At 43.0% G+C, this 21,835-nt stretch overlaps 1 long non-coding RNA gene and 1 pseudogene across 1 annotated transcript; both read right to left on the reverse strand.

Annotated features, from left to right (window-relative positions):
• Positions 1-6,920: 6,920 nt before the first annotated feature.
• On the reverse strand, positions 6,921-20,098 carry LOC125554691 (annotated as a pseudogene).
• Positions 15,593-17,446, reverse strand: LOC125551307. The gene is made up of 2 exons (XR_007302405.1): positions 16,403-17,446; positions 15,593-16,196 (listed from the first exon to the last, which is right to left on the reverse strand). It is a non-coding gene; the product is annotated as an uncharacterized LOC125551307 (long non-coding RNA).
• Positions 20,099-21,835: the final 1,737 nt, after the last annotated feature.

The following is a 21,835-nucleotide window of genomic DNA, read 5'->3' on the forward strand; positions in this document are numbered from 1 at the left end:
CTGGAAGGAGGACGTGAGGTGGAGGAGGAGGGCAGGGGGGTCTCACCTCTGCTGGCGAGCGAGCGAACAAGGATGGACTACGCGCACAGACGAGGTTGGACAGCGAGACGGTAGCAGTTGGACAGGGAAGGGGCTGCATCTCATTGACAAATTCGATGGCGGCGCCCTACTGCTACTCAACGCCGATGCCCGTGTGACCCGGGCATCTCCCTAGCCTTCTCCCACATAGCCGGCGAGTTCCCCTTCCTCCCGTGGGGGTGGGATGGGGTAGCGGCGGTGGTGGGGAGGCGCCAGACCGGAGATGGTTGGATGGGGTCGTGGCTGTGCTGGGCAGCCGGGCCGGCGACGCGTCAGGTGGAGGTGGTGGGATAGTGCCGCGGAGGTGGTCGGGACCCGGGACGACAGCGTGTCGGGTGGAGAAGGTGGAATGGTGCGGCGGCGCGACCGGGGAGGGAGGCGACGGTGGTGGGGCAATTTGGTGAGGCGTCGGCGGTGGCGGGCCGATCTAGTGAGGGCTGACGGCGGCGCGGGCCAGTGAGGGAGGCGGCGGTGGAGGAGATGCGGGATCGGGAGAGATTAGGGGAGGAGGTGGTGGGTGGATTTTTTTCCTTGTACCGTCCGAATTAGTTTCTTGCGATCTTAGGAACACACTATCGGGCCCTTATAGGGCCGACCGTGATCCGAATAACTATTCTGATCCTGGGATCAGAATAGTGTTACTATATATATATAGTGATACTATTCATCACCCAGGATGCAGAATAAGTTATTCTTGACCTGAGGTAATCTTATGATCATTTCATAATTAAATTATGTTTGAAATTCAAATAGTTACATTCCTATTGATTCACTAAGTAAAACTTGGCATAAGAAAATAAAAATATAGGTCAAAGACAAGAAAAATTTACAGTCTATGTGTATTTTACACTATGTTTTTATGTTTGTAATTTTACATAACATAAAATACCTTTTATGTTGGTTATATATTTTTTTACGGTCTCCTTTTATGTCGGAAATAAGACAAAACTTACAGAACGTAAAATTACGGTGCATTGATGATAAAATAGAGGGAGTGAAGAATAACTATTCTCACCCAGGGTGACGAATAGTCAATCCCTATATATAGTCAAAATTGCTCCTTCCACATGTTGAAAGTTTTCTCTAATTCCCTATGGTTGAAGAGTAATTTAGAAAATCGTAAAATTTCGCAAACCGAACAGCCGAGTTCATATTTTTTATGTCATTTCTAAAGTGCCAATCCAATTGAGGCAAATGATATGGCATTGGAAAACTTATGAAAATGCACTACTTTTTCATGTTGAAAGTTTTTTCTAATTTTGAACGGTTTAAGAGTCATTTAGAAAACGGTACAAGTTCAACCAAGTTCGTATTTTCGAGCTAATTTTTTAACTGTGCGTCCGAATGCAACAAATGATATGGCGTTGGAAAGCTTGGGGAAATGCAAAACTTTTTGGTATATATTGTTTATCCCAATTCCTTGCGGTTTTAATTTAATTTTTAGAATGGCTAAAAACATATTTTCGACGTAATTTCTACAAACTTTATCGGAATGGGGCAAATAATATACTGTTGAAAAGCTACGGAAAATACAAAACTTTTTCATGTTGATTGTTTTCTCTGATTCCTAATTGTTTTCAAGTAATTTAAAAAAGGACGAGATCATTCCTTCTGCCTTTATCGAGAAACATATTCTTCGAAAATGCACCGCGTGAAGACTTGAACTTCTCGGCATATCTACTTGAACTTCACTCTGTTTTTCACGTGCTTTTTTTTTGCTCGCAGCTCTCCATCGACTCATCGAAATTGAGCAAGTGATATACCGATGGAAAGCTGCTGTAAACACACAACTTTCCCGTGTTTATCATTTTTTCATACCCGCGATGGTTTTAAAAGTTTTTCATCTGAAATTCATTCTATGTAGTTGGTCAACTTCCTGCTGTTTTCATGTTGAACTTCTGTGACATATTTTTGTTTGCAATTTTCTCATCCATTCGTCAGTGTACACAAATGATATTCCTTTTGTACAAACCTCTCACAGTAATTTTTTAACTTTCTCTGACCGAGGACTTGAACTTATAACAACAACAAAATTGGACCTTGCCTTTTAATTCATTTTTCTGATATTAAACACACACACCATATAGTACATGAACTTTTTCCATTTTTATAATTTGAATTTTTATTTTATTTTTCAAATCAAATTGCTCCCAAATAATAACTGAACTTATTTATGGATTGAGAAAAATATTTTAAAACACAAAAACAATTTTTTGGGTGTGTTTTCGAACATGGAAATACAAGGTGAACCTCTCTCGCAAGATTTTTTGAACTTCCACTAATAGAGCACTTGAACTTCTTTTAAGAAACCTTTTAAGCTTTTATTTTTCTATATATTTATCTCACCTGAAATGCATTCCTTGTAGTACTTGAACTTCTCGTTGTTTTCACTATGAACTTCTATCACATTTTTGTGTACATGTTGAATTACACGCAATTTAAGATCGAACATCATTTTTTTGCCATTTTCAAACATGTAATTGGAGGTCGGATGTCCCGCATGGATAAACACATGAACTTCTTGCAACAAACCTTTTAAGCATTTTGTTTTCTATTCTTATATTCTTATCTAAAACGCATTATGTCACGTATTTGAACGTAATTGAATTCCCCGCTGAAACCATCTCTGAATGTAGTTGAACTCCCCGCTATTTTCAACTTGTACTTCTGTCACATATTTTTGTTCAACCTCTCTCACAAGAATTTTTGAACTTTCTTAGGCCTAGCACTTGAACTTCTAGCAACAAAACTTTTGGCCTTTGCCTTTCCATTCATTTTTAATAAAAAATGCACACCGTGTAGTACGTGACCTTCTGGCAGTTATCAACCTGAACTTCTCGTTGTTTTCACTATGAACTTATGTCGCATTTTTTGCCACTTTTGAAACATGCAATTGGAGGTCGGACGTCCCGCAATATAAATTTTGAACCTGCACGAAGGTGCACGTGAACTTCTTGCAACAAATCTGAGTTTTTTATATACTTCGACTTCTCTGTTATTTTAATTTCAACTTCTTAGTCATATTCTTAGAAACGAAATATGTTTTTAAATAAGCATCAAACATTGTTTTTTGTAAATTGATTTTTGTAGTTTTATTTTTCTTAGAAACGATAATAATTTGAGTTTCTCGTATGCATCAAACTACTCCTCTATTTTAATTTGAACTTCATCTTTTTATTCTTTAGTAACAAGGAAAATCTAAGTATTTTAGAAATATCGAACTTCTCTATTTTGTAATTTGGACTTCTTGGTTTATTTCTTTTAGCATCAAAATATCCTAGTTTTGTCATAAATATTGGACCCCCTCCATATTTTTAAAATTTTGATTTATTTGTAAAAACACAGACACAAACGGGAGAGAGAATTATGTGTGCATAAAGTGGGTAGCAATTTTCAATTTTCCCTCGTCGAGCACGTGAACTTCTAGCAAGAAATGTTTTTCATTTTTATGAGTTGGTTTTAAAAATGCCAAAATGGCATTGGTTTTTGTTTATGTTTTTTGTACATGTAAGTCTTAGGTTTTAATAAACTCCAAACTTCCATGTTATTTTAATTCGAACCTCGCGTTGGTTTTATTTTCAGTTAGCGGCAAGAATCCAAGTTTTTAGTAAACATTGAACCGCTCCATTGCTTTAATTTGAACTTCTAGGTTTCTTTTAGAAACGGAGAAATCCATTTTCTAATTAAATTTTCTAAACTATTTTTGTTATTTTAATTTGAGCTTCCGGTGTGTAAACTTGTTAATCAAGAGGAACCTTTTGAACTTTCCTGGGCGGTGCACTTGAACTTCTAGCAACAAAATTTTTAGACTTCGCCTTTTTATTCCCTTTTTCTCATACGAAACAAACACCATGCAGTACGTGAACTTCCACCTGTTGTCAATTTGAACTTCTCTTTGTGTCACTTTAGTAACGGAAAAAATCTGAGTTTTCCATAGACATCGAACCGCTCAACTTTTTTTAACTTCTTTGTGTGTTTTTTAGAAATGTGAAAATTGGAGTTTTGTTAGAAACATCGAAATTCTTCGTTATTTCGAATTGAACTTATTGGTCTTATTCTTTAGTAGCCAGAAAAAATTGACTTTTCAAATAAATATAGAGCTGTTGTGCTTTTAGAAATAAAACTTCTTGGTTTTATTACTTAGTAACAAGAAAAACTGAGTTTTTAATATGCATTGAACTACTCCGTTTTTTAAAATTGAACTTCGTGGTTTTAATCTTTAGTATCGGGGAAAATCTAAGATTTTTATAAACATCAAACAACTTCATTTTTTTAATTAGGACTTTTTTGTGTTATTCATTAGTACAGGGAAAAGTCCTAGTTATGTAATAAACATCAAACCGCTCACTTTTTTCAATTTGAACTTCCAGATATTAAAGAAAAACAAGGCCAAATCCATGTTTACAAACTTTTTAAACTGCTCCTTTTTTAATTTGACCTTCTTGGTTTTGGAATAAACATTTTGAACTTCTATGTTTTTAAAATTGGAACTTCTCCAATTTTTAGTAAAATGTAGAAACACCATTTTTTATAAACTTTTCGAACTGCTCCATTTTTAGTTTTTGAACTTCTTGGTTTATTCTATGGTAACGGGGAAAATCACAAGTTTTTAATAAACATTGAACCACCCTATTATTTAAATTTGAACTTCAAGGTATTTTTTAGAAATGGTTAAACTTACAAAACAAAATTATGTTTTTGTCCACTTTCTACGAACTTACTATGTTATATCATTTTAAGTTTTTTTGTCTCACGACATTTTTAGACTTTTTTGCCATCGGTGAAATGGCCTAGGTGGTCTGTTTTGTTCAAAGATGAATTTATTCAGTATGTGGTACACGTGAACTTAAGAATTTCTGAAACATGAACTTTGCATTCTTGAAATTCAAGAAAATTACACACAACAATACACATACACTTCGTGTGCTACATGTATTTACACAAATACGAATGCACACATCTGAAAGAGCATAAAGTTTTCACGCAGAGTTCAAAAAATAGAGTGAAATCTTTTCCACGAGAAATGTTGGTCATTTTTGGTAGGCGAACCGTTTTTCAATTGGTTTGCATGTTGAACCATGTCATCGTTAGAAACCAAACTTCTCTTTTTCTTTTCTTCTAATAAAACAGAACAATATAATGGAAATAGAAATTTATTTTGCAATCCTTTTGCACGGGGAACCATCCTCACATCAAAGAATGAACATACTGTTTTGCAATGAAGGTATGCATTTTTTTAAAACACTCACACACACATATACAATACACACTTGACCTTATACAACACAACATCTTGACCTTCGCAAAAACAAATTTTTTAAGCCAAATAAATCGCGCATTAGTACAAGCAGGTGCTAGTGAAGCCGCCAAGCATAGCCGCCGGAAAGTTCATATGCACAATAGCAAATCCCACAGCTTGCTCACACATTGAACCTTCCAAAAATTGAACTTCTCATCCACAATTTTTTTGTGTATCAACGTCCTTTTTGAACACACATAATTTTGGAAACACCTTTAGAACTCGCTTCTCTTCTCTGTTCTTTCTTCAATCTACATGATCAATCACTTAGCAGTATATATGATTAGGTTCAAGGATTTCAAGGATGTAGAGTATACTAAGCAAAATGTTTTTTAGTACACACATGAGACCAGAGGCTTCAGTTAACGAAATGTCGATCTCAGAATTTTATCTAATAAATCAAGGAGCTAAGAAATGAAAAAACAGGGGAAATGCATCTCTGAATGTAATGAAAAATACATCTCTAAACTTTTAATGCCCATTCACTTTGAACTTCAGTACCCGTCAAAACATGTTTTGTGATCCGCCGCTGCAAAATTTGGACGCACACACTTCAATCATCCAAGGCAGGAGGAAGCGGTAGGAGGAGGAAGGTCATGGGAGGCCCAACGGCGTGTGACACTGCTTTAGGAGGTCGCTGGAAACCCCGGCTGCACCGGTCGGTCGACCACGGCGATGCTCGGGCGTGAGGAGAGGCGTTGGGCGACCAGATGACGGCGCACCAGTGGCCTAGGTGGTCAGGCAGAATGGTGGGCGGCGCGCCGCACATGAGGAGCCAAGGGAGATCGTTGGAGGAAGAGAAGGAGTTGACTGCGCCGGTTAGGGGTGGGGGGTGGCGGGGATCGGTCGGGGAGGTGGGTGGAGCAGGAGGTGTGGAGGAGTTTCTCCCTTGGTTTTTTTCTCGGGAAGTTCATGTCGCGCCCTTATAGGGGCCATCGTGATCCAAATAACTATTCTGATCCTGGGATTAGAATAGTGTTGCTCTCTCTCTCTCTCCCTATATTAATTCGAAAAATTATTTGATCATAATGCGTTTTTTGACCCGTGGCAACGTATGGGCATTCAACTAGTATTGTTTGATCATAGTGCGTTTTTTGACCCGTGGCAACGTACGGGGTCAAAAAACACATTATGATCAAATAATTTTTCGAATTAAAAAATGCGTGTCGGATATGATAGGACTGGTTTCAATTCCTGGACAAATTGATTCTCTCCCTCTTATTTCTTCCTGGGCAGTTGTCGTATGTCTTTAAAAACTCCCCCTTGCATCATTTTACTCTCCTCGCCCTTCCTTTCCGTTCACCTTTTTCCACAGTGCCGTGTGGGCAAGCCCTATTCAAAATCTTGTATTTTCATTTGTTATGTCATCGATTCAAAATATTATTTGACCTCCTTTTTGAATGGAAACTTACGAAGTACCTCTCACAACTAACTGAAAAGAAACGTGAACTTCGATTAGTATTGAAACAAAGAAGAAAATCGTATTTTCTCAAAACAATAGACCCTCTCAAACAACATATAATACTCCCAAACCCAAAATTAATTAGACCTACAAGAGATGTATGCTTAATGTAAAACAAATGACTTTTAGGTCACTCTCATAAAAGGTTATTTCTGCATCGATCAAATGACTGGGAGGAGCATCTTCAGTTCAAGGAGTTCTCTCTGAAGGCGTAGGTTGCGTTAAAGGTTGTCCTCTTCCTTCTCAAGAGGAACTCCTGACCAAGGTTTTGACTTTCGGTTTGTGAAATTTTTCACCTCAGACCGAGATGGCCGAATTTCGGCCATTTTCAAAAATTTTGTCCGAATTTTGACCAAAATCTGACCCAAATTTGGCTTAAATTTGACCAAATTTTGACCAAAATGCATTTTTTTCGCCGGGAGGTATTTTTCGCCCGAGGCCAAGATGGCCGAAATCCTTTTTCTCGGCCGAAATTCAAAACACAGCTCCTGACCTCCTTGAGAATATAAAGAAGCTTAACAAACCAAGCTTTATGTGCACCCTATCTTGACCATGGACAAATACAAACTTTTGCAAAAAAAATATACAAACTGAAAATTCAAAGCCAGGATGTTAGTGATAGTTAGTTCAAACTCGTACAACCCAAAAAGCAATAGTTAGTTTAAGCTCTTACAACCTAAAAAGAATATGGTTTGATCGCCTCCAAGTTTCAACATTACCTTGAGCTTTAGACATGCTTTCTGATTTTGTAGAGTTACAGATAAAAGGTCCAAGCGTGACTGAAAATTGAGAGTGATGTGATGAGTTAGGACTGACAGGAACATTCAGTAGGACAACCAACACAAAAACTACGACGACATACTACCATCACATGAAATATGTAAATGTGTGTGCATTATTTAGGTTATCAACATCCATCTCTCATGCTCTTTGATTTCTTTTCTCCTACCCAAGCATCTCACTGCCAATCTATCAAAGAATAGCAGCTTCCCACATAGATGGGGCCTCGGTCAGCGACGCGGCGGGAGCATAAATCAGCCTTCAGGAAGTACTCACCAAACTTGATATCGACCGGTGACCACCTTGATTGATGACATTAGCCCGTGAGAAAACGTCACACTCCGGCTCACTGCAGAAGTAATTCTGCACACATGAAGACTTAGAAAAAAAGAATGAACGTCTTAAAAAAAATTAAAAGCTACACATATAAAAGTGTAAAAAGGCATAAGTGGGACAAAATTATGGAATAGCTCTGATGAATGCACATAAGACTATGCGGCACTTTGATTATCAGAGAAGATTAAATGCTCGTAAATCGTAATGTACCCTTCACGATCATAATCAAATCCTAAGAAAAATAAAAATTGTTATCACCACAAGCCACATACAAGATGTCTAGAAAGCAAATAGCAATGGTCATTTTAACAGGAATCAAAATATGACACATTATTCAGAAAAAGAATTATAAGTTCAACATGCAGGCAACATGATACTAATTTATACACGCACAGTTGTCATGCGTACAGCAGGCGCCATTTGAAAACAGAGTACTCCCCCAGTCCCAAAATAAGTATCTTTGATTTAGGACAGGTAGTACAGCTTTATAGTATAAACTGTACTAAACCAAATAAATTTATTTTGGGACTGATGGAGTAATCATTATCGGTATACATAGACAGTTCTTGGACAAACCAAAACATACATGCAGCTGCAATCATGCATCAAAACTGCCCATACAAAATACATCTTTTGAATGTTGAAATTTTACGGTTTGGTAGTCATCTGCAATCATGCATCCATTCTCAGAATCATATCATGATTGAAAATCTTCCAATTTGGTAGTCTGCAAATTAATATAACGAGCAACAATTTGAGAGTTGGGAGACATTACTAATATGATTCACTTTTTACAGTGTAGTTTCACCATGATAAAAAAATTCCCAATTTCGTAGTCTGCACATCAACATGACGAGCAACAATTTTCCACTTTTTACAAAGCAGTTCATGTAGAAGATGGCAGAGAGGATGTGGGTTTGACACTACTGATCATCTGCAGATTTTGAATGATACCTTTTAGGTCCTGTGATTAAAAAAATATGTTGAACTATTGGCAGAGATTCAAAATCAATCAAGGATTAGTTAATCAGCACCGTGATTCTACAACAAAGTGATCAAATTTTGAGTACCTCCCAATAAGTGTTTGCTTCATCCCCGCAAAAATCCAAGCAGAAAATATATCATAATATGAACAATGGAAATTGAATCAGTAATCAGTGCACACAATCTATTATTGGTCAGTGCTTTTTTGAAATATACGGATTGCCTAATATGCCAACCGAACCTCACAAATGCGAATCCCATGGTAGAAAATCTCTGTCCACACATGAGGTCTAATGGGATCCCACGTGATAACTAACAAGAATGGAATGGTCCGAGCAGAAAATTATGGGATTAAGGTAGTAGAATAGAAGACCAAACATGAGGTTGTAGCCTGTAGCGGTCGGAGACTCCTCGCACACCTGCGTTGCCACGCTACCCGTCGCTGATCAACGGTGGGTCAGCCATGCCAGTGCCTGCCTCGGCAAAGGCAAGAAGAGACCGACAGGAGAGCGTGGCAGCATGGAGAAGCCCTTGTGGAGGATTGGCTTCGCACCACCAGTCGCCACCGCCTCCCTCGACAAGGTTTAACAGCGCACCTAAAAACTTAAAAAGAAAGATATTAAACTTGGGACTTTTTTTCCTCAACGGTTCAGTTAGATGTATTAGTTCATGGAGATTTAATGGGAAAAGAAAAGAATTGAAGAAAAGAAAGAAGCATCTCCATCACCACATAGAGTTTCAAATGAACCATTAGTCCAACATGACGACTGATCAATGTTTGACATCTTACCTTTTCATCTACTTGTATGTAATCTTGTGTGCACTTATAGTTAGGACATGGTATGCAAAAGACAGTGGTGGAGCAAACGAACATAGTATTACAGTAGACTAACGGAGTATTCAAATCAACCATACTACCAGTTCATGAATGATGACCTTGCTTAACTTCTGACAGAGAGCGACATGCTTCAGGATAATCTGAACTAACTTTGTAACATTATCTATCAACATAATCACATACATAGAGGACCAGATGAGCTGCTTCTCAGTTTGCATGAATAATGTTGATCACATGTCATTTATAGGACAAAGATATTTGGGTAATGCCACCATTTTGCATATAACAAATTAACAATACATGTTCTTGTTACGTAATTTGAGGCATCGAATGTTTTAGGACAAACATATACCCGAAAGGAAACATGATATTGCTCTGTAGTTAAGTCCGACAAGCAATTATTTAGGATCACGTGACTAAAGCGGAGAAAAGACCATGCTCTTACATGTTGAAGCAGCCCTGGCACTTGCATCATGCAGAGAAGGAACACAAAGACAACACATAATCTGGGGCTGGGAGAAAACTCAGTTGAACGAAAAGACATGTTTCACCCACATCCTATGTGGTCTGATGCGCACGTACCATGAGGAATGAGTTGAGCTTCTCTGGACCCGCCGACGACATGAGGAGGTCGATGTCGTTCTGCCACACCTGCTCCGATTCCCAACTAAAAATAGACAAATTAAATTACACGGCAAACAACAGCGAAGCTTAGAATCATGGGCAACCGGCTACACGGCAAACCCCTTCAGCTCCCCTCTTACTATGCCCACAGCAGATTCGAACGCGGGGAGCACGCAGCCCGCTGGCATGAGGCTCGCGGTGCGGGGGCTGACGGAGACTACTGGAGACCAACAATGGGGGCCGATGTGGTGGAGCTAGCGTTACCTCGGCCGTCGCTTGTTGTTGCCGTCAACGCGCCGCTCCTGGTCACCACGCCCTTCCTGCGTCGCCATCGCTTGCCGTTGCCGTCGTCGCGCCCTCCCCGCGTCGCCCTCCTCATGGACTTCGTGAGATGTCAAGGGCGCGGATCCACCACTCCAATCTAGCTTGTCTGCAGTGCGCTGCCCCTCGAGGTCGCTGTAGGTGGGAGGAGGTCGGCAGTGGTGATTCCTCTCTGGAGAGAATAGGGAATCGAGAGCGAGGGATTTGGGGGAAGGGAGTGGGAGGTGGGATACGGGGACGTGGGGACGTGCGTTGTTTTACTTTTTTACTTTTTTCTTTTTCTAGTTAGCGGGGGGGGGGGGGGGAAGGCAGTCCAATTTTTCAGGAATCGTAGGAGGGTGGGGTGGAGGGGAGCGAGGCGATCGTGAAGGTCGAACCATCACGATGTTCGATTCTCCTTTAATATATACAGCCGGTCTATTCTAACAATATTAGCAGAATAACTATTCTGACAACACTTCCGCACTGCACGCTCAACGCAAGTGCACGTCATTGTTTGAACCAAGTGTGCTGCAGTACTCACGCGAGTGAACTTCCCGTCGCAAAAAAACTGCACACCGTGTTTTTCCGGTACTGTTTTCGCTCTAATTTTTTAACCGTTTATCGGAACGAGGCGTATAATGTACCGTTGGAAAGCTATGGATTAGGCGCAACTTCTCCATGTTGAACACTTTTCGAGATTCCACACGGTTTAAGAGCAGTTTTGAAAATGGTGCGTCCCATTATGAGTGGCAGCGAGCGTTTTTTTCATGATTTCTTCTAAACCGCTCGTCGGAATGAAGCAAATGATACACTGTTGGAAAGATATCATCGAGGCGCATATTTTTCATATCTATTATTTTCTCTAATTTGTTACGGTTTAAGAGCAGTTTCAAATTTACTAAATCGCGGAATTCTGCTTTTCAATTTTTTTGAAATTTTCGGTATTGTTTTCGCTCCAGTTTATAACCGTTTGTCGAAACGAGATGTATGATACGCCGTTGGAAAGCTACGGACAAGGTGCAACTTTAATATGTTGAAATGTTTTTGAGATTACTTACGGTTTTTAGTTAATTTTAGAAATTGTGCGGCGGACGACGTGTGGCAGCGGCGGTTTTTCGCTAAATTTTTTCGAACCGCTGGTCAAAATGATTCAAATCATACGCCGTAGGAAATATATTGACGAGACACAACTTTTTCATGTAAAACACTCTCTCTAATTCCTTACGGTTTAAGAGCAGTTTTGATTTTACCGAAAAGCGGACACTATTTTTCGCGAGACCAAAATCGCCGTGTGTACTTCATCGGACAGAAGAACGCACTGCTTCAAACGGAAAACAGCATTGCAGCAGACAGTCAAGTGAACTTCATGATTTCTTTTTGTCGAACATAAACTTTCTCGCACAAGTTTTTGTTGTCTTTTTTTCAACTTTTTTTTGAACAAGAGTGGACCACAACACTTTTGAAAGTGAACCGTAACACCACCCAAAGTGAACCTCATGAGTTCTTGTTGTCTTTTTTTCATACTTATTAATTTTTTACGCGCGTTGCCAAGCGAGTGGACCTTTCATCGGACAGAAGAACGCACTGCTTCAAACGAAAAACCGCACTGCAGCAGGCAATCAAGTGAACTTCATGGTTTCTTTTGTCGGGCGTAGATTTACTCTATTTTTTGCAACACCCAAATTGACGACTGAACGTCATCCGACTGAAAACCGCACTGCATCGAACGAAAACCGCATTGCATCAGATAGTCAAGTGAACTCCAAGATTTCTTTTGTCGGGCATAGATTTTCTTAGACAAGTTTTTGTTGTCTTTTTTCAACGTTTTTTATGAACAAGAGTGGAACGCACAAACGGGGCAAGTGCCCCGCGACATATATTTAAGTGAACCACATTATTTTTTTGTTGTTTTGCTAAAAAATTGCATTTTTCAATGTTGTGCGCAAGTGAACAGCATCACTTTCAAAAGTGAACCACATCCGAGGACCGAATGCACTGCAGGTGTTGATTTTAGTCGAGTGAATTTTGAAACACACGAAATAAATTACACTTCCTACAAAGGGGTAATGAGCTAGTACACACAAAGTGAACCCCATCGAAAAATGAATAAGTGAACCAAAACGGGCGCATTGCACGCACACACGCTCTCAAATGCAAACATGTCCTCTGCTCGCACACGCATGCTAAACTGCAACCACTCATGAGATGAAGTGCACTGCATGCGGAAGAGTGGTGTTGACCCCGACTTTTTTTCGCTCGTTTGACCCGTGGAAGAACTAGCACCTAACCACACTGCAACATCTTTTGCCTCCAAATTGTGGAAAACAAAAATTAAAGGAGTTATACACTGGAAGATGACATGGGGCGTGAACACTCCGGCCACGCTGGCGCACTGCACGCACGTGCCTGCTGCACTGCAACCGGGCACGCCACAAACTTCAGAAGGGCGACGAAGTGAGCTACAAACAATTTTGCCCCTGTAAAAAAACAATTCTACAAAAGAAAACGACGACACTCGTCCATGATGTGTGGCGGAAAGAACTGCACATGAGCTTGGGGTGGAGGCCCTCCTTTTCTTGCGTGGAGGAGATCGTCGGTTAGCCGAACAGCCAGGAACCGGCGACGAGTATGAAACGCCTCGATCTGGTGGGAAGCCAACGAGCAGAGGAATCATTGGGAGCTCCCCGTCTACCGATCCGGAGAACAGAAGGTGAAGTACGCCTGCGGGAGCTTGGCCGGGGGCAACACTCGGTGGTGGCCGCGGCGGCTCGCGCCGGGAGCGGCCCGGCTTGATCCGGACAGGGCGGAGCGGGATCCGGCCATGGGAGTCATGAAGCACCGGATCTCACTGAATCCGATACAGAGGGCGCGCAGGGTTAGTTGGTCGGGTGGGCTGGTGAGTTGCCGGAACAGGCTCGGTGGAAGGTGGTGGGGCGCGGTCTGATCCCGTCCCCACCGGCAGCCGTGTGGGGCAACGCGCCCGGATCTGCGCTGGCAGTCGCACGGGTGTGCCTGGTGTGGAGGCAGGCGAGGCGCCTAGAGAGGTGGTGGCGGGCGGGGCGCATGGAGAATGGCGGCGGGCGGAGGTGGGGTAGGGAGAGGGAGGCACGAGCCCCTGGCGGCGCTAGCAGAGGAAGGTCGAGGGATGGTGGGAGGAGGCAGCTGAGGAGGAAGAAGGTGGAGGGAGGGGGTTGGGCACGAAGAGAAGGTGGGAGAGAGGGTGGGTGGTTTCGTTGCGGGAGAGTGCTGTTTTTTGGAAGAGGGAGGTAGGTGTTATCCGAATAAGAAACACAGCTGGTCTATTATGCTAATATTAGCAGAATAATTGTTCTGATAACACTTCCGCACTGCACGCTTAACGCAAGTGCATGTCATTGTTTTAATCAAGTGTGCTGCAGTACTCACGCGAGTGAACTTTCCGTCGCAAAAAAACTGCACGCTGTGTTTTATCGATACTTTTTTCGCTCCAGTTTTTTAACCATTTATCGGAATGAGGCATATAATATACCATTCAAATGCTATGGATTAGGCGCTACTTCACCATGTTGAACACTTTTTGAGATTCCTCATGGTACAAGAGCAGTTTTGAAAATGATGCGGCCCACAACGGGTGGCAGCGAGCGTTTTTTCGTATTTTTTTTCTAAACCGCTCGTCGAAATGAAGCAAATGATACACCGTTGGAAAGATATCGTCGAGGCGCATCCTTTTCATATCTATTATTTTCTCTAATTCTTTACGGTTTAAGAACAGTTTCAAATTTACTAAGTCGCAGAATTCTGTTTTCAAATTTTCAGTACTGTTTTTGCTTCAGTTTTTTAACCGTTTGTCGAAACAAGGCGTGTAATATACCTTTGAAAAGATATGGATGAGGCGCAACTTTCATATGTTGAAATATTTTTCAGATTCCTTACGGTTTTAAGTTAATTTTGAAAATCGTACGGTTGACGACGAGTGGCAGCAGCCGTTTTTCATGAAATTTTTACAAACCTCTAGTCGGAATGATTTAAATACGCTGTTCATATGTTGAAATATTTTTCAAATTCCTTACGGTTTTAAGTTAATTTTGAAAATCGTGCGGTTGACGACGAGTGGCAGCGGCCGTTTTTCATGAAATTTTTACAACCCGCTAGTCGGAATGATTCAAACCATACGCCGTTGGAAAGATATCGACAAGGCGCAACTTTTTCATGTAGAACACTCTCTCTAATTCTCTCTAATTCTTTACGGTTTAAGAGGAATTTCAAATTTACCGACATGCGGATACTCTGTTTTTCGCAACACTCAAATCGACGTGCGTAGGACGAGGCGCAACTTTTATATGTTGAAATAGTTTTCGGATTCCTTACAGTTTTAAGTTAATTTTGAAAATCGTGCGGTTGACGAGGAGTGGCAGCAGCCGTTTTTCATGAATTTTTTACAAACCGCTAGTCGAAATGATTCAAACGATACGCCGTTGGAAAGATATCGACGAGGCGCAACTTTTTCATGTGGAACACTCTCTCTAATTCTTTACGGTTTAAGAAGAATTTCAAATTTACCGAAATGGGGATACTTTGTTTTTCGCAACACCCAAATCGACGTGCGTACTTCATCGGACTGAAAAGCGCACTGCATCGGATGGAAAACCGCACTGCATCCGACGGATAAGAGAACTGCATGGTTTTTTGGGACTTAAAATTTTGAAAACAAGGAAGAAAACCTCATTGCTTTTAGACTGAAAACCGTACTGCATCATACGGACTAGCGGACTGCATGGTTTCTTTTTTGTGGGACGTAAATTTGTAAAAACAAGAAAGAAAACCGCACTGCTTTTAAACTGAAAACCGCACTGCATCAAACGGGCAAATGAACTTCATGATTTATTTTCTTTTATACATATTTCGATAATGAACTTTGAAAAATGTACTTCTTCGGTTCATTGAGCGCACTGCTTTCACAAAAAAAGATTTTACAAACTGAGTAATCCACACAAATAGTTTTTTTTTCTGTCTCCACACTACAATCACACACAAACTACAACCCTGCTGCACTTTTTATAAAATGCACTGAACCACACACATTAACATAGCGAGAATGCAAATGCTTTTAGCCGCTGAACCACACGTGCTCGCTGGACGTACTGCACGCACACGTTGCTTCAACTGCACGAAGGCGTTACCAATGCACTGTACCAGCAAGCGAGCTGCAAAGCAAACTTCAGTGAGCTGCAAAAAAAACTTCAGTGAGCTGCAGAGAGGGGCCCCTCGCCTTGGGCAACCGGAGCCATCGCCATCCTGGACCCATCATCCGTCCACTCCGGCGCCATTGAGGAGCCCACGGCCTGATCACGGCAAGGAGCTCGAACGGAGTAGGAGGGGGTTGATTGGCGACAAACTGCTCACCGCACTTCTTACATCGGCACCGCCACCGGACTACACGAACGCGTGCACCGCACTGCACGACACATGCCGGAGACTGCGAGGGCTCACCCTCAACGAACTGCATCAACGCACTGGAAAATGTACAAAATGAAAGCTTCTGAACTGTACTGCACTACTCATCAGTTTTTCTGAAAACACTATAAATTATTCTGAACACCAAAAATTTTGGGACGGGATGCGCACGGAGTCGCACTTCCGTACTGCACGCAGTTGGTGGCTGGGACCTCGCCAGAATACGAGGAAAGGGGGTCGGCAGAGAGGTTGGGGAGAAGGTCACCTGAATGAGAAGGAGGCGACGGGGGTCAGATTTGCGGTGGAGGAAGGAGTCCAGCTGCACGCGCGCAGGTGGGGATCCGGCCGCCAGCGCGTGGTGATAGAGCTTGTCGTATCCGATGCGGGGGAGATGAGGAGGTGGGTTGACTCGTCGGAACTGCACGCCGTGACGCCATCATGTGCGTGCGAACTGCATCGACGACCACAACTACCTGCAACGATATTTTATCTGCACTGCTCGCCGTCAGTAGGAAGACAACATGGGTGCTAGCAGGGACAAACCGCATGGGTGTGCGTGACCGAACTGCAAGAATCAAGTGAGGGAGGTGAGGAGCGGCGGTGCTCTCGCTGCTCTCCTAGCTGCCGTGCTGCTCACTCCCCAGGTGCTGCAGGTGGGGAAGGCTAGCGGCTTAGAGCCTCCGCCTCCTCTGTGTCCCTAGGTGCGGTGCAGGTAGATCTCCATCCGGGAGAGGCGGCACCCGAGGGACGCAGAAGTGGTGCGGGCCGGAGCCAGCAACCCGCCATGCGGCCCGCGAGGAAGTAGATGACCGGGGAGGTGCCGGTGTGGCGCGGTGGACTGGGCGGCGGCCAAGATCCGAAGGTCTGTGACGGCGGCGCGTGTGCCGGGGGACGACGGCTGGACGGAGGTGGTGCGGGCCAGCGCGGGGGAGGTAGGTCGCGAGGCGGGTCGGGGGAGGCCCGGATCCCGTGGCCGGCTCACCGGAGGAGGATGCCGGGGTGGTAGGCTCCCGGCGACACATCCGGGCTAGTAACTGCTTCTATCGTGCATCCGGGCGACGGATCTGGGGCGTGGGTGCGGGGAGCTGGCTGGGGGGAAGAATGGTGGTGGAGGCGGAGGGGATCGAGGGGATAGGGGAGGAAGAGATGTGGAGGTAAGTGCGTGCATGGGTTGGTGGGCTGAGGTTAGGAGGTGTTATCAGAATAGACGGTTTTTGTTATTAGATTAAGACTCTTAAGGGTGTTATTATAATAAAACTGGTTTGAATAAATATGGAAAATTGTCGGCTTTCGAATCCAGTTATTGATGCTTCATGTTGAAGCCGGCTTGATAACCATTGGTATTATAACAAAGGCATATAGGCGTTAGTTATTGACTAAACAAATTTTATAACTGCAAATGGTTAATCTGGCCAATAGACCGGCTCCTGCAAATGCATGTATATATGATGCATTGTATGATGATGCAAATGTATAATGATGTATGTGTATGATAACAGAGTTTAAAACGTTGGCTTTCGAGGCTCGGCATAAGACTGGCTTTCGAGGCGCGAGTCTTGGTTTTGCTTCCTGTGGAAGCAGGCCTTGTAGCCTCTTTTGGTTTATCCTCACTTTTTGTAAGCCGACTCTCACGTGACTTAAACCGGTATTTTAACCTTGACAAGTTTAGGGTCAATTTTCATTGACTTATCAAGAGTACACCAGGTCACCTCTTCAGAGTAGCATCAAGCTAACATGCAGGTTTAACCAACTTTCATAATGACATATGCTGTGTCAAGAGGGATGTTAATAGCTAAACTCAATGAGTTGGAAGCCCCCTAGTGACCATATGATCATTGGAAAGCTCAACATAGGATATACAGGAGACACTGCTACTACTACAAAACATCTGGGTCCAGACAAGCCGGCTTTATTCCATTGATCATAATATATACAGGAGACAATGCTACTACTATAGGTGTGTTAAGGTTTTTGAGCCGTAGGCATTTTAAGTTTGCCGAATGTAGGCATTTTTGAGGTTGCCGAACCATAAAATCACATGAAGATGAACATGGAGCTACCTCTGAGGTTAACTCAAAAGTGCCAGTCTATTTTATTTGAAGAATAAAATCATGAAAAACATGAAAATGACTTAGCTGTTTTTATGCCTCAACGTTGACAATGTGATGTGAACCCGCGGAAGGTTGAGGTCGACCGCGGCGGGTTATAGATGGCCCCCCATGAGTCGCTTGGAAGTAACCCAGCCGATGATTCGACCCGGTGGCTTGTTAAAGTTGACCAAACCGTAGTGGCGGCGACTTGTGCGCATGCCCATTGAGCCATCCGGTGTAGGTGGAGGCTGATAATATGTTATTTTTTGCTCCAGAGTTGTTGGAGTAGAACGGGACATAGGGGTGGCGGCCTGCGCGCGCCCACTGAGCAATTCGTGTGGACGGGTGCGACTCCGGTTTGTTGATATAGACGCGGGGGTCGGCCACGATGTTCGAAGTTGGCGCGGACGCGTGAGTCAGCTGCGGCTTTGTATGCCGGCGTGAATGAGACAGACGACCGCAATGTTGTAAGACTGCATGGATGGAAGAGTCGACCGCGGCATTGTAAGCTGGCGTGGACGCTCGAGTCGCACACGGCGTTGTAAACCGGTGCGGACGTGTGACTCCGACGCGGTGTGTTGGTGAAGACCAGACCATAGGGGCGGCGGCTTGCGCGCATCTGTTGGGTAGCTCGGGCGAGCGGGCGCGACACTGGTACGGTCTCCGGGTTTCGTTGTAGACTAGACCGTGGGGGGCGGCGGCTTACGCACTTGTCCATCCGCGTGGCACGAACAGATGCTGGTCGCAAGATGGTGCTGTGGGCGCTCCGTACCTATGATATGATGTCATTTTTATAGTGAACACTTGCCCTCTTCACTGCTTCTATAAACCTTGCAAAAATGTCAGACTCAATTTGTGACTCCGCGAGCGTGAGCAGATGGTTTAAACATCCGTTCCATGCGCCAAAACCTGAGTGTCTTCACGTGCTTCTGGAGTCAAGCAACAACACTATGAAGTAGTCTAGATGTTCGGTATCTGAATGTATCCAACTGAAATTTAGGATCCCTGAGATGATCTTCCCCTTCCCACTAAGCAGTAACATGATTAGGCTGAGACAAGTAGGTGCCCATGGAGTCTCTCAAGTAGTTCCAGGTGACTGAGAGTGTTCCTCCCTTGAATTTTTGTTGATATTGCTTCAGGAGATCTCCAGCAACCTGCTGCAGCGAACTATGTTGTCTCCTTCAAATGTTTGAAATATATCATGATCATTCCACAGACCACCAAAATGATTTACAGCAGGATACCCATGGACACCACACGATTCTCGGCATATGCTGATAGATTTTGCTGTGTATGAAGTTATGTAGGATTTCAACCCAGATGAAAGTACATGGACATCATCCGTAACATCCTCGTCATTGGTTTTCTTCATTTCCGAGTACATATCTACCAAATACGCTCTGGAAAAATGAAATGCATACGCTGATGCCAACATAGGCATTAGTTTATGCTGGTGCGATTGGTAATCCATCACACTGATTTCAGACTCCTTAGGTGGACCAAACTGTTGACGCAGTAAAGCATATCTAACAGCAATGGTCACTGCAACTTTGAGTACTCCCACAAAACTATATGCAAGGACAACTCCCCCCAACAAGCTCACCGAGGGTTGCTGCAAATCTTCTGTTAATCGTGGGGAGACTGCTTATGTATTTTCCATCTCGCGCCACATCACCGAATCGGTTCAGAAGGTTGTCACGAGGTATCCTAACTGAACAGAATCTCAGGGCACCACTATCTACAACATTTAGGCCTATCTTGTACCCACAATCATTGATCTCAATTCCAGGGAGAACAGCCTGAGTTTCAAGGTCCGTGAAAGGTCCCGAAGAATAACGCTGGGAGAAGGCCTGGGTCGGCGAGCGCGTCATGCGCCACCGGGATACGTCTCCAACGTATCTACTTTTCCTAACACTTTCCCTCTTGTTTTGGACTCTAATTTGCATGATTTGAATGAAACTAACCCCGGATTGACGCTGTTTTCAGCAGAACTACCATGGTGTTGTTTTTGTGCAGAAATAAAAGTTCTCGGAATGGAACGAAACTTTGCACAGAATTTTTATATAATATATAAGAATTTCTGGAGCCAAGACCTATCGAAGGGGGGCACTTGGGTGGGCACAACCCACCAGGGCACACCCCCCTCACCAGGCGCGCCCAAGTGGGTTGTCCCCACCTGGTGGCCCCGCAGACCCTGAAACCGACTCTATAAAATCCTATTTTTCCAAAAAGAATCAGGGAGAAAGAATTATCGCGATCCACGAGACGGAGCCGCTGTCACCTCCTGTTCTTCATCGGGAGGCCAGATCTAGAGTCCGTTTGGGGCTCCAGAGAGGGGGATCTTCGTTCTTCATCATCACCAACCCTTCTCCATCGCCAATTCCATGATGCTCCCTACCGTGAGTGAGTAATTCCCTCGTAGGCTCGCTGGTCAGTGAGAAGTTGGATGAGATTCATCATGTAATCGAGTTAGTTTTGTTAGGGCTTGATCCCTAGTATCCACTATGTTCTAAGATTGATGTTGCTATGACTTTGCCATGCTTAATGCTTGTCACTTTGGGCCCAGGTGCCATGATTTCAGATCTAAACCGTTTATGTTATCACCATTATATCCATGTTCTAGATCCAATCTTGCAAGTTATAGTCACCTACTACGTGTTATGATCTAGAAATCCTGGAGTGACAATAATTGGGACCACTCCCGGTGATGACCGTAGTGTGAGGAGTTCATGTATTCACTATGTGTTAATGCTTTGTTCCGGTTCTCTAATAAAAGGAGGCCTTAATATCCCTTAGTTTCCAATATGGACCCTGCTGCCACGGGAGGGTAGGACAAGATTTCATGCAAGTTCTTTCCATAAGCACGTATGACTATTTACGGAATACATGCCTACATTATATTGATGAACTAGAGCTAGTGCCGTATCACCCTAGGTTATAACTGTCTCATGATGAATATCATCCAACAAGTGACCAATCCAATGCCTACGAATTTATCCTATATTGTTTCTGCTAAGCTACTATTGCTATCATCACTGTTACACTTGCTACAAAACTATTCCTACCATTGTTACCGTTATCGTTACTGTTGCTACTATTATCAAAACTATCATACTACTTTTCTAGTGATCACTATGCTGCAGATAATTAATCTCCAGGTGTGGTTGAATTGATAACTTAGTAGCTACTACCTTCAAATATTCTTTGGCTCCCCTATGTCGAAACTATAAATTTGGGTTGAATACTGTACCCTCGAAAACTGTTGCGATCCCATATACTTGTGGGTTATCAAGACCTTTTTCTGGCGCCGTTGCCGTGGAGCATAGCTATATTTGTTGAGTCACTTGGGATTATTATCACTTTATCACTATGAAGAATCTGAAGGATGCTAAGACTAAGATATTTCCCTCAAAGACGAGGGGAGGTAAGGAACTGCCATCCAGTTCTGCTTTAGATTCACCTTCCGTTATAAGTAAACTTGCAACACCACCACATGCTATTAATTTTGATATTTCGCAAGTTATTGATGATGCTACCTCTGCTATGGATAATGCTTATGATGATGCTAGTACCTTGCTTAATGATGATGTGCCACTTGGTGACTTTCT

This window comes from Triticum urartu, chromosome 4 (genome assembly GCF_003073215.2).
Source record: "Triticum urartu cultivar G1812 chromosome 4, Tu2.1, whole genome shotgun sequence".
Classification (NCBI taxonomy): domain Eukaryota; kingdom Viridiplantae; phylum Streptophyta; class Magnoliopsida; order Poales; family Poaceae; genus Triticum; species Triticum urartu.